This window comes from Gordionus sp. m RMFG-2023, chromosome 3, assembly GCF_954871325.1.
Source record: "Gordionus sp. m RMFG-2023 chromosome 3, tfGorSpeb1-WG-v2, whole genome shotgun sequence".
NCBI lineage: Eukaryota > Metazoa > Nematomorpha > Gordioida > Chordodea > Parachordodidae > Gordionus > Gordionus sp. m RMFG-2023.
In genome coordinates this window covers 15,167,041-15,181,792 of record NC_088777.1, presented here as the reverse complement: position 1 = coordinate 15,181,792, position 14,752 = coordinate 15,167,041, and positions in this window count along the sequence as shown.

Sequence of the window (14,752 nt, the reverse complement as noted above, 5' to 3'; positions counted from 1 at the left end):
ACTCTGTGTGTCTGGTAAAATTAAGAGCAAATCCTTTCAGTCGTCTGCAGAAGGAAAAATTAATGTATAATATCATCCCATTTAGGGTTGTAGGTGAAAGTAATGAATAATGACGGATTACCAAAGCAGTGTACAACACCCATTGCGTCCTGATAAAGCTGAGGCCCTGGGCTACTGGTAAAAAAAGAACGCAAAATGATATTTCTGCCAAAATGTCAGTTTTGGTATCCCCCTCTAAAATAGAAACATGAACGACATTGTCAACTCAACCATAAAACGGTCGTAAGTATTGTTATAAAGGCCATGACAAAACTACCGCATATTTTCCCATTAATAATGTTAATGAAATTGGCCGCACTACACATTCACGTTTGAACATCTCTCTAAATATTCATGAAAGTTCCTCAGGGAATCGGATAAAGTATTATTTATAATAACTCCTAATGAGGTAAATGATAGTGGAATTAAATGCTTTTATTTGTTATAAATTAAGCAGAGGTGGCATAGGGATTGTGGTAGTGGTGATAGAAATATCATTTGGAGGCAACTGGGTGTATAAAATAAACATATAGATATAAAACATTAGATATAAAACATTAGATAAAAACAAAATAAACCTCCAGAGGAGTTCACAGTGCCTTATTATCTTGGCCACCAGTAACTCTAGAACGGGTAAGGCGGTTGTTGAATCGCCATTTTTTTCTTTGCTTATCTTTAATAAAAGATTCATCATGTTTAGTAGCAATGTGAGGGATTAGGGTTAGCCTAGACAAATAAAGAAATCAGGCAAAAATATAAATATACTATTGTTGAAATTAAACAAACATTAAAATAATATAAAACCGGTAGAAGGGTTAATATTAGATGAATATTTCTAATAAGTTGGAGGGCTATCATCAAATAAAATTTTTGGGGAACTAATCAAGTCTATTATGATATTCTAAAAGTTAAAAAATAACATGATAAATGTAATGATCCAAGCATCCAAGATCTTAATATTTAAAAAGATTTTCTCAAGCCCATTTTCCCTAATAATTTTGAAATCAAGCCCAGAGATATTAAATTTATAACATAAGACTAACATTTAACATTTAAAAATCCTAATATAGGTTCTACCCTACAATATCTGGAAAAAATATCCAAGCATCCAAGACGAACATTTAATAATAAAAATCCCAATATAGGTTAAACTGGATAAAATATCCAAGCATCCAAGATCTTAATATTTAAAAAGATTTTCTCAGCCCACCTTCCCTAATAATTTTGAAATCAAGCCCAGAGATATTAAATTTATAAATAATGAAGAGGAAATATCTGATTTACCAATTAGTAAACAGGTAAAATATATTACTTTATAAAAAGAATAATTTAACATGGAAAAAATATCCAAGCATCCAAGACTAACATTTAACATTAAAAAATCCCAATAAAGGTTCAAAAAAAAGCATCCAAGATCTTAATATTGAAAAAGAATTTCTCTAACCCACCTTCTCTAATAATTTTGAAACCAAGCCCAGAGATATTAAATAAGACTAACATTTAACATTAAAAAATCTCAATATAGGTTCATGCCTACAATATCTGGAAAAAATATCCAAGCATCCAAACTAACCTTTAACATTAAAAAATCCCAATATAGGTTCAAGCCGACAATATCTGGATAAAATATCCAAGCATCCAAGATATTAATATTTAAAAAGATTTTCTCAAGCCCACCTTCCCTAATAATTTTGAAATTCCGTATAGGTTCAAGAAAAAAGCATCCAAGATCTTAATATTTAAAGAGAATTTCTCTAACCCACCTTCCCTAATAATTTTGAAACCAAGCCCAGAGATATTAAATAAGACTAACATTTAACATTAAGAAATCCCAATATAGGTTCAAGCCTACAATATCTGGAAAAAATATCCAAGCATCCAAGACTAACCTTTAACATTAAAAAATCCCAATATAGGTTCAAGCCTACAATATCTGGATAAAATATCCAAGCATCCAAGATATTAATATTTAAAAAGAATATCTCAAGCCCACCTTCCCTAATAATTTTGAAATCAAGCCCAGAGATATTAAATTTATAACATAAGACTAACATTTAACATTAAAAAATCCTAATATAGGTTCTACCCTACAATATCTGGAAAAAATATCCAAGCATCCAAGACGAACATTTAATAATAAAAATCCCAATATAGGTTAAACTGGATAAAATATCCAAGCATCCAAGATCTTAATATTTAAAAAGATTTTCTCAAGCCAACCTTCCCTAATAATTTTGAAATCAAGCCCAGAGATATTAATTTTATAAATAATGAAGAGGAAATATCTGATTTACCAATTAGTAAACAGGTAAAATATATTACTTTATAAAAAGAATAACATAAGACTAACATTTAACATGGAAAAAATATCCAAGCATTCAAGACTAACATTTAACATTAAAAAATCCCAATAAAGGTTCAAGATAAAAGCATCCAAGATCTTAATATTTAAAAAGAATTTCTCTAACCCACCTTCCCTAATAATTTTGAAACCAAGCCCAAAATTTATAATTAATGAAGAGGAAATCTCTAATTTACCAATTATTCTGCAGGTAAAATATATTATTTTATAAAAATAATAACATAAGACTAACATTTAACATTAAAAAATCCCAATATAATTTTGAGAAAAATTATACTTGATAAATAAGAAAATGTTCTATTTTGTAGGTCCTCGCTATCCCTAGTGCGTTTCTTTTTTTGATTGATCTGCCATCTTTTTCTTTTATTAATGACAGAATCACCACCTGTACAATCATTAACTGAGGTTAGGACATGGCTTGTTATCTAAAATAGAAACAAAAGAATAAATAAAAAAAAATAAATGCATTGAACTTGATGAGGAGTCAATATACCACTTGTACAATCATAAAATATGGGTAAGACAGGGCTTGTTATCTAAAATAAAAACAAAGAATAATATAAAGAATATAAATGCAATGAACCTGAAGAGGAGTCAATATTAGGTTCAACTCCCTAGAAAGTTGGTACATTATCAGAAGCTAAAATAGATGTATTCTATAATATAAAAGAGTATAAAAAAAATATATATATAAGGCTAACTTTATTTTGAGTTGTTAGATTTTATAGGGCCTCGCTATCCCTAGTGCGTTTCTTTTTTTGATTGATCTGCCATCTTTTTCTTTTATTAATGATGGATAAATCACCGCCTGTACAATATTAACTGAGGTTAGGACATGGCTTGTTACCTAAAATAAAAACAGAAGAATAAATAAAAAAAATAAATGCATTGAACCTGATGAGGAGTCAATATACCACCTGTACAATCATTAAGTGAGGTTGGGACATGGCTTGTTATCTAAAATAAAAACAAAAGAATAAATAAAAAATATATTAATGTATTAAACCTGAAGAGGAGTCAATATTAGGTTAACCTCTCTAGAAATAGTGGGAATATCATCCATCATAAGCTAAGTATTCTAAAATGAAAAGTATAAGCCTTTTTAGTATATATAGATGTATAATTTATTTTGCATTTGGTAGATTTTATTGGGCTTCATGTCTAAAAATATTTTCTATAAAAAAAAATAAAATAAAATCAATAAAAAAATAAAAATAAGTACGTACCGATGACATGACGTAGCGATGACATGACGTAGCGATGACATGACGTAGCGATGACATGACGTAGCGATGACATGACGTAGCGATGACATGACGTAGCGATGACGTAGTGAGGACATCGGAAAATTATAATATAGATATGGAAAAAAAACATGTAAATTCCGTATTAAGGGAAACTGGGAAGGCCTGGACAACTACTTATTAGAGAATCATGACAAATAAAATAAAAATAACCAACTCCTATACTTTTTTGTTATATGATCAATTAAAATTATATCTAAAAAATATGTTGTTTATTATATAAGGTTATTGTTGTTTATAAAATAAATTTAATGTATTTGCATTTCTGAAATTATTTGTCAAAGAATTTGATAAGGGATATATATTTTTTTATGTTAAGTAAAACAAATGCTCTCTATTTAAATTACAAAAATGCCATTAAACATTAATGAAACTTATATGCAAATTATTTATATATTTTTTAAGATATTTTTTTTTATTGACATATAAATTTAGGAAAATTTTTTTAAAAAATAATGAGAATTATTTATTATGTATAAAATTAAGAGCAAATCCTTGTTGACATTTTAATTTTTGATGGAAAAAGTGACAAAATAAATCTAGGCGGTCGTCTGGAGACTAAATAATTAATGTATAATTTTATATCATTTAGGGTTGTAGATGAAAGTAATGACGGATTAACAAAGCAGTGTACAAAACACATTACATCCTGATAAAGATGATATGCCTATGCCTTGGGATACTGGTAAAAGGAAGAAAAACGCAAAACGATATTTCTGTCAATGTCAGCATTGGTATCCCCCTCTAAAATAGAATCATGAACGACAATGTTAACTCAACCATAAAACGGTCGTAAGTATTGTTATAAAGGCCATGACAGAACTATTGCATATTTTTCCATTAATAAAGTTGATGAAATTGGTTGTACTGTACATTCAAGTTTGAACACGCAAAACGATATTTCTGTCAATGTCAGCATTGGTATCCCCTTCTAAAATAGAATCATGAACAACAATGTTAACTCAACTTTAAAACGGTCGTAAGTATTGTTTTAAAGGCCACGACAGAACTACTGCATATTTTTCCATTAATAAAGTTGATGAAATTGGTCGTAGTGTACATTCAAGTTTGAACAGAGAATCGGATAAAGTAATATTTATATTAACTCCTAGTGAAGTGAATGATAGTACAGAATTAAATGTTTATATTTGTTAAAAAATAGGCGGAGGTGGCATAGGGATTGTGGTAGTGGTGATAGAAATATCATTTGCAAAACTGGGTGAAAATAAAGTAAACATAGATATAAAACATAAGATAAAATAAAAACAAAATAAACCTCCGGATGAGTTCATTTCAAGCGTAGTTCTTTATTATTTTGTCTACCAGTAACTCTAGAACAGGTAAGGTGTTTGTTTAATCGTCATTATTTTCTTTGCTTATCTTTAATAATAGATTCATCATGTTTTGTAGCAATGTGAGGGACTAGGGTTAACCTAGACAAATAAAGAAATCAGGCAAAAATATAAATAAACTATTGTTGAAGTTAAACAAACATTAAAATAATGTAAAACCGGTAGATGGGTCAATATTAAATGCATATTTCTAGTAGTTGGAGGACTATCATCAAAAAAAATTTTTGGGGGACTTATCAAACCTATTATGATATTCTAAAAGTTAAAAAATAACATGATGAATGTAATGTTATTAAGATTAAGGTTAATTAATTGTAAGGTAATTAAAAAATAAGATTAAAAAAGGGGGGAAAAGAAGGTATAAATTATTATATTGTAAAAATAATAAAAATTAAATTAAAGGAATTGATAAGGTTTTGAGAAATAGTGGTTAATATATCTTCTTATCTTATCTAGCACGTTGGTCATAGACCTGCCCAAAATGAGCGAACGTGAATTTTATGAAGGCCCACCCTTCATAAAATTATGCCGATTTTTTTTCTCAAGGATACCAACAAACCTTGTATCCAGTTGTAGTTTAACTAAATGAGTGGAACTTAACCTTTCCGATATTGTAATTTAAATAAATAATAATATAAGGCATATATATCTTATTTGTTTATTAATCTTGAATAGTTATATTCATGATAAGGAATGAGTTAAGAATATTTGAATCTATAGACATCTAAATTCCATTTCATTTGTTAGGTTATATTCTTCCAAAAGATGAACCGGAAAAACTTCGCCATTTGGGATGGATAGATGAAAAATCTCGTGGTTAATATATAATAGAGATAGAAAGAAAAGAATGAGATAATAAAATTTAGTGATAAATAAATTCATTAAGGGAAGGGAAAAAAATAAAGAGAGAGTTATTTATAAGGATTGGAGATTATAAATAAGTTAGGATAAGAATATTTAAATATTTGAATATACTTGATTATCTTCTTAATTATTGGTTATGAAAGAAAAATATGAGTATAAAAAATTGTAATGTAAGTACTGACAAAAATTGTGAGTATGTTCAAAATAAATATACAAGTTGAGTATCTTGATTAATGTGTAATTGATAATATGAGAAGAAAATTGATAAGGTAATCTAAAAAATAAAGAAAGGATTAAGTGAAATATTAGCCTGAATCTTTTTATTCACATCATTTATTCCATTCATATTTAGAAAGTTGAGGGAATATTGTTTATATCAATTCAAAGACGATTTTCAAATCTCTCAATCCATGTTAGGTATGTGTACACCATCAATTCTCTAAATTCCATTCATCTGTTTGTCTAAAATAAATAAATAAAATCAACAAATAAAAAAAATACATACCGATGACATGACGTAGCGATGACGTAGTGAGGACATCGGAAAATTATAATATAAATAGATATAAGTAATTCTTATGCAAATATTGGTATTAAAAAATATGACGATATTATCAAAATATAATTAATACACAGTACCTTAATTAAAAATTATTAATTGCATAAATTTTAAGGGTTAATACAAAAATTATATAAATAAATGTTATAACTAAGAATTCATTTACGAAAAAATTTGATTATAAATATAATATATTAAAACTAATATAATCATATTGCAATTTTTTTTGAATTTATAAAAGAGAGGTCTACTTATCCCTGAGATTTTGCTAATTCATCTAAAATCAAATTTTTATCTAGAATAATCTCCTGATAAATAGGGCTGTTGTATTTTTTAAATAGGTTTTTAACCTTTTTTAAGTTGAAAAAGACATTTGTGCAGGTACTAATTGATAAGGTAGCTAAAATAATTAATAATGTTTTGATAAGCAGGGAATCTAAAGTGCAATTACAGATAGAAAGGACCTGCAATGCATTTTTTGGTGTCAAAAAAACTCTATTCTGTCAAGATTTTTATACTAAAATCCAACATCACAAAGTAAATTATCATACAAGCCTACTAAATCATCAGTGTAAAACTCTGAGATTTTCTTAATATCTTCTTGTGCTTCAGGTATGATCATCAGTTTAGACTAAACCGGCAAAAGAAAGTAAAAGCATTTTTAAATAAAATTGTGAGAATAAATCTTTCCTTTATTTGAATGTATCAATAAAGGGAATAAAAATGTTTGTTTTATAAAAATCTTCAATCGTAGTTAAATCAATATTTGAGCAATTGGATTGTCTAGAAACTACTTAAAAATTTCAATTTAAACATATTAGCAATCTCCTTTACTTTCTCATATATTTCATGAAATTTTTCATCCACATTCTCTCTGATATTGTTAATATTTCAACAATACCCTTTGCTCTATTCATAACCTCCCTTAAATCCAAATCAATTTTTTGGAACTTTGCTAAAATCATTATAATTGAATGAAAAATAAACACATTGAATTGATATTAAAAATTCTGGTAATAATAGCCTGCAAAAGATTATCAGCGTCTGTTGATATTTTAAAAATAATGAAAAAATTAGTTTTTAAAAAACTGTAGTATATCTAGGTATAAAAAAAAAATAAAGTATAAATAAAATTTTAAGTAAATTACAGCAATAATATTGATAGAATATATTTAAAATGATAGAAATAATAAAGAATATGCCACAAGATATTAGTAGAACTGTTAAATACTTTGAATATTGATTTAATTCTTTCTTTATTTTTGTAATTCAAATTTGACTTGTTATCGTAATATATTTTTATATTCTTATTTTTGTAAAACTAATTTTATATTTTATTTTGGAAAAGCGGTATTCAAATTTTTTATATTAAATTTTGTATATATATATCGTAGATATTTTGTAAGTAAAACAGTTATAATATATTTTAGTAAATAATATAATAAAAATAAAAATTTACGTTTCCACCATAGAAAGAAAATATTCTCTTTAAATTTTGTTGCAATTTATTTTTAAATAGTAAGAAATATGTTGTGATATTCAAATAATTTTTTTAAATATAATTTACATCTTCAAAATTATGTGCTAGTGATGAATTTTGTTATTTACTATTATTCACTTTTTTAATTTTAGGATTTATTTTTATAAATTTAACTTTTTATAATTTTAATTTTTTTACTTTACTTTACTTTAATTATTTTATTTTAATTGTATTTTCAATCGTAATGAATAGACTATGTATCAATAAAGGATCCGTTATTTTTTTAATACATGATTTAATTATTATTATTTCGGCAATTTTATATTTTACATGCTGCAAGGGTTTTCAATCCCTTCTTTTCAAACGCTTTATCTCGATTACAATGATGCTAGATTAAATTTAAACGTAAAAAGATATTTCAAATTTACATTAGGACAAAGAGTAGTGAAAACTTATGTCTAATTCAGAAATTCTTAAATACAGGTAAGAAAAATGTTTAGAAGAATTTTGTTACAATTCCTAATTAAATTGTAATCAAATTGTCGAAGGCTCGTGGGAGAGACTTTAATGAATTTAATGGAACCTAGTATTAATAAAAAAGAATATATAAAAAATTAAATAATTCGGTTAATAAATCTTACGACTCCTATTTTTCACTAAACAAATTTTATATCTTGAATTTTTCACAACAATACTAAATTTCTTCAAATTATAAAACCATACACTGACTTTTATTTTAAATTTTTTTTCATTTATATACATTTTTTTAATATGCAAAAAAATACAAGTATATTAAAAATTCATAAAAAATAATAAAAATTACAAGTATTCATAAAAAATAATTAAAATTACAAGTCTATTCAAGTTCATAAAAAAATAAATTCCTAGACTGCATATTCAAATTAATACTTAACAATCGTCGATCACATATTCACAAACTAACAAATTATATAAAAATATAATTTCTATTAAATTATTTACGCGAATATAACACCTCCACCCTTAAGACTAACCTTCCATTGCATCTTTCGTTGGTTCCTAATTCTCCCGCACCGAAAACGCTGTATTGTTACTTGAGGTCTCTACTACTATTGGACAGAACCTCAACTTGTGCATCCCTCCGCACGACCAACATTCTAGACGGTTTTTCTTCACCCAATATGGTTCAATTCTTCGTTCGAATCGTTGTCACTTGGGTACTTCCTGCAGGAGTTCCCCATATCTCTGTTGCGCTTCCGTTCTCGCAGCTTCCATCCATCTGTTAGATTCTACTGATCCATCCACCTCTCTAATCTCCATCTTTATAATATTATTTCCTAAGCGGAAGTATGACGCCATCTATAAAAATTACTATAAAAATATATACATATTCTATTATCTACTAATGATCTACAATACATTGTATTCTATCCACATGATAATTCTCTTAACCGTTATAACCCTTATAAATTATGATTCTCATAATTAGGTCTATCATCAATTTTATTTCATCAAGAATTATGATTCTCCTAATTAAGTCTATCATCAATTTATCTCTTTATAAATTATGATTCTCATCATTATGTCTATCAACAATATGAATATCATAATTATGTTTATTATCAATTTTTCTTTTTATAAATTATGATTCTCATATTATGTCTATCATCAATATGATTCTCATAATAATGTTTATCATCAATTTATCTCTTTATAAATTATGATTCTCATAACTATGTCTATCATCAATTTCATTCTATCTGAAAATATGATTTTCATAATTATGTATATCATCAATTTATTTCTTCTAATTATATCCAATATCTCTTTCTTGTCCTAAGCGTCTAAGTCTTACTTGTTTCACCAAAGGTTCCATTGATCCATATTTACCTGCAAAATCTTTTATTTTAGTCAACGCTATTTTCGTCGTTAAACCTGAAACTTGTTGACAATCTATCCATTTCGATCCAGCATCTACCATGATAAAATATTTTCTTTTTTCATATTCTAAAAAATCTACATGTATTCTTTTACCTGGAATGTCCGTTTCTGACCATTTATCTGCTTAATTCTTTGCTGGTGCATTAGCCCACATGTTAAAAGTCTCACAGCTTCTAGATAATTCTTCAATTTCACTATTCATCTTGGGTCACCAAATATATTCTCTTGCTTTATTCTTCATTCTTTCTATGCCTTGATGTCCTGTATGTAATACGGCTAATGTATCTTCTCTTAACTTACTCGGTATCACTAATCGATATCCTCTCAATAAACAATTGTCTTCTATATTTAATTCATTCCTTATATTCTTAAAAGCTTTGTCTTCACTTTTCCATTCTGCCTCTCCAAGAGTTGTTAAAAGATCGAATCAAAAAATCGACGATCCTGGATTCGATCGCAAATTTGTCAATTTTACAAGATTTATGATTCTGACTTAAATTGAGGATCGAAATCGAGATCATTTTGTTTAAAATTCGATCCCGATCTTTTTAAAAATTAATTTTTTACTTAAAAAGCAATAAATAAAATAAAAATTTTGAAAATTAAATTAAAATATTATTTTTTAAAAAAATATCTATCTTCATATTTTATCAACTTCCATTATCAACTTCCACTCCACCATTTATTTTATAGATATATTTATTCATTTCCTAAATTTTACGAGATTGAGCTCTTACAAGTTATTTAATATAAATTTATAATAATATATTAATTTATTAATATTATTTTAATAGGTAAATGTAAATGTCCATTATAAATTTAGAAGATTCTATTGCTTCTACTATTGATGTAACAGCAGATATAAGTGAGAATGAGAATCTTTTACCCTTTTTGAAATTACGTAAGTATTTTACTTTATATGAAATGGATGAAAGCAACTCTTATAATATGATCAGCACCAAATGCCGTCTCTGTAAGAAGATAATATCATCTTCCAAAATATCAGTCTCGAACTTAAAGAGACATTTACAAGTAATTCTTTTAATTTTTTTTTATTTGATAATCTTAATGTAAACATGTTTAAATTTAATTTATTACATTCCTGAGTTGAGCAGGTCCTACAGAAATAGAATCTAGATACAGATTCTTTATAAAAAAAAATGAATTATTAGATACAGTATAATTAATAAAATATTTGATGAAGAGTTAATCTTGGTTTTGTTATTTATATATAATAATTAGGCATTTATTTTTTAATATTACTATTATATTAGTTTAATTTTCAAAAGAAGAGTATTTATAATAAATGGAAGTATAATAACTAATAATTAAGCCTTTATAATGTATTTTGACTTTCTTTAATATAATTAAAACATCCAGTTCAATGTTATTTGTATTGAACTTAGCAATGTTTCACCAAAAGAAAAATAAATATCTATTCCATTATTCCTTTATTATAATATGTTAAATCTAATCAATTAGTATTATAGTTTCAGTTTGAGCATAATCCTCTTGACAACATTTTTAGGACTTTTTTTAATAATATATTTTGAATTAAAAGTATTTTTTGTATCATTTAACTCAGTCCATAAGTTCTTAAATGCCAAAAAGCCTCATTATATTCATAATAGGAAAATACTTTATCAAAATCTTTGTCCCATATCATCTTGAGCAACTTTTAATAATGATAGACAATATTGTAAACTTAAATTTTTAAGATAACCTACCCCCTTTTAACCACTAATTCAAACTTTTTATTTTTCGTTAATAAATCATGGTGAGGCAATTTCTGCAAAATTTTGAACAAACCGATGATAATAATTCGTTGCTCCTAAAAACGCCTGTATTTCAGTTATATTATTTGGGGCTCTCATATTCATTATCTTATCTATATTCTTTGCAATTGGAATAATTTTATTTCCCTGTATAATATGCCCTAAATACTTTATTTTTCTTGCTCCAAAAACATTCTTATTCATATTAGCTTTTAAACCATTTTTTAATATAATATCTAACACTTTAACTAACCTAGTATTGTGTTCTTCTTCTGTTCTACCAGATATCAAAACATCGTCTAAATAATACATTATTCCCTTTATTCCTTGAAATAACGCCGCCATAGTTCTTTGAAATATTGGAGCCGATACTTTCAAACCAAATGGTAAACGACAAAAAGCAAATAATCCTCTATGCGTTGTAATATTAACAAAATGTTATCTATTAAAAAATTCCACATATTTATATGTGTAATATACATTACAGAGTACTTAATAACCACTTAATTAAAACAATCTTGACTAATCTTAAAAAATTAAATAAATATAAAAATATGAATAAAACGACTAATATGATAAGAAATTTATACAACATAAACAAAAATTTTCCTTTTGAACCGAAATATATCAAAAATTTTATATATAAATATTTATTTTTTTACTAGTTCCAAAGTATAATTAGACTGACCTTCAATCTTTTAAAGCCTGGATTAATCAATATATTGCACCAATGTTACAATTCCTTATTAAATTGTAATCAAATTGTCGAAAGCTCGTGGGAGAGACTTTAATGAATTTAATGGAACCTAGTATTAATAAAAAAGAATATATAAAAAATTAAATAATTCGGTTAATAAATCTTATGACTCCTGTTTTTCACTAAACAAATTTTATATCTTGAATTTTTCACAACAATACTAAATTTCTTCAAATTATAAAACCATACACTGACTTTTATTTTAAATTTTTTTCATTTATATACATTTTTTTAATATGCAAAAAAATTACAAGTATATTAAAAATTCATAAAAATAATAAAAATTACAAGTATTCATAAAAAATAATTAAAATAAAGTCCATTAAGTTCATAAAAAAATAAATTCTTAGACTGCATATTCAAATTAATACCTAACAATCGTCGATCACATATTCACAAACTAATAAATTATATAAAAATATAATTTATATTCAAATTATTTACACAAATATAACAAATTTAAATCAATTGTTATAGTTAAATACATATGAAAAAAGAAGGAAATTTATCAAAAATATAATTTATTTAGGAAAAGAAAATTAACTAGGATAATTGAAATTAAAATATTAAAGTATATTGTAAAAAAAGAAGAAAATTTATCAGTTAAAATAAAGTTTACTTTAGATTAGAAAAATATTTAGAAGATTTTAAATAAATAGACGTAATTTTAAAAAAAATAAAAAATTGTTTTACTGGGATGGGATATATAAAAAAAAATTGAGAAATTCTTGAGACTCAATTGTTAAGCAAATTGGATAAGAAAAATATTAAGGTTTTAAAATAAGGATGAATGATATAAAAAGTAAATATTGAAATATTATAAGAAAAAAATATTTATAGCGATTAGGCTATAGATAATGATTGATAATAATTGAAATTTTTTTAGCAGGCTTGCCAAAGGACTGGTTTTCCGTCAGAGGAAATTAAGCCGCAATCGAGCTCATTTAGACTTCAGACTAATTTTTATTGAAAAGATTAGGATACAAAATTGTGTAGCAAAATTAAGGATTATCTAAAATGAAAACAAAGATTTATAAAGGCGTATTCATAACCAGGGTTGACAAGTCGGTCAATTGTGAAATATTTGACCTGGTCAAATACTCTAAAATGTTATTGATGAATAACTATATTGATTTAATTAACTAATATGTATTTAAGGCATATATATCAATCTAATTTATTTACAAATTATTTTAATACATTTGTATCATCAAGGCATCGATTTAATTATAATTTTATATAAAAATATAAAATTTTCATAATAAAATATTAGAATTTCAATTTGAAATATATAAAAAAAATTTTTTAACATTATTATTCTGATTAGATCTAAATATATAAATAAACATAATAATAGTACTTAAGCATAGTTAGAGAAAATTACTGTGCCATTTTATATTACATTATGTTCAATTATCCAAACAGGATGGGCATCATCAATAAAATGTAATGAGCAAATACATATATAGAAGAAAGCTCTGAAAGCAGCTGTTGAAGAAGTTGGATATTTGTCCGAGAGAAATTACCAATAATATATTAAATAATATTTTGGACAAAAAGTTAAACATTTTATACTATTCAGAAACATTCATCTATCTTATTGACCTTGGCTCACGTAAAAAACGAGAGGCTTAATTTAGAAAACACATAATACAATCATGTTCATGATTTTATAATTTACCAACCTAAATAAAAAATATTAGAGATATGTTTGAAAAAGAAAACAATCCAAATACATGTGCTCACACTGCGCTGCTGATTATTTATTGGTTCCCAATATAAGGGGAGCATCTTACTTTAGCTTGATGAAGCATATGACATAATACAAAAATTAGTCATTTTATAAAGTGATGATCATCAAGATATTTTAAGTGATATCATAAATTTCAGAAGTAAAAGCGGCGGTATATTTAATAGCCAAAATATGTGAAAACCAGTAACTTTCATAAAAAACAATCAGATTTTGGGCTCAAGTTGTTGGAATGGGCTTTGTTCACCTTGAATATTAAGAGAAGTGTCTAAGAAATCCAATTGACGATCTCGATAACCAGAAGATTGGTAGGAGTATATCTTAACCTAATGTTAAAGAAAATAATAAGATTGAATATAAATTAGAACAAGGCTCTGCCATGTAGAGCGAAACATTAATTATAGAATTTAGAAAAATGTAATTTAATACACATATTTTACTAAAATATATTTAATATTGTCTTAAAAAACATTTATTTGAGTTTGAGCATATTTGACCATATTTGACCGGTCAACTATCGGTCAATTGACCTAATCTTATTTGATCGGCCAAATGGACAACCCTGTTTATAACAAATAATATATAAAGAA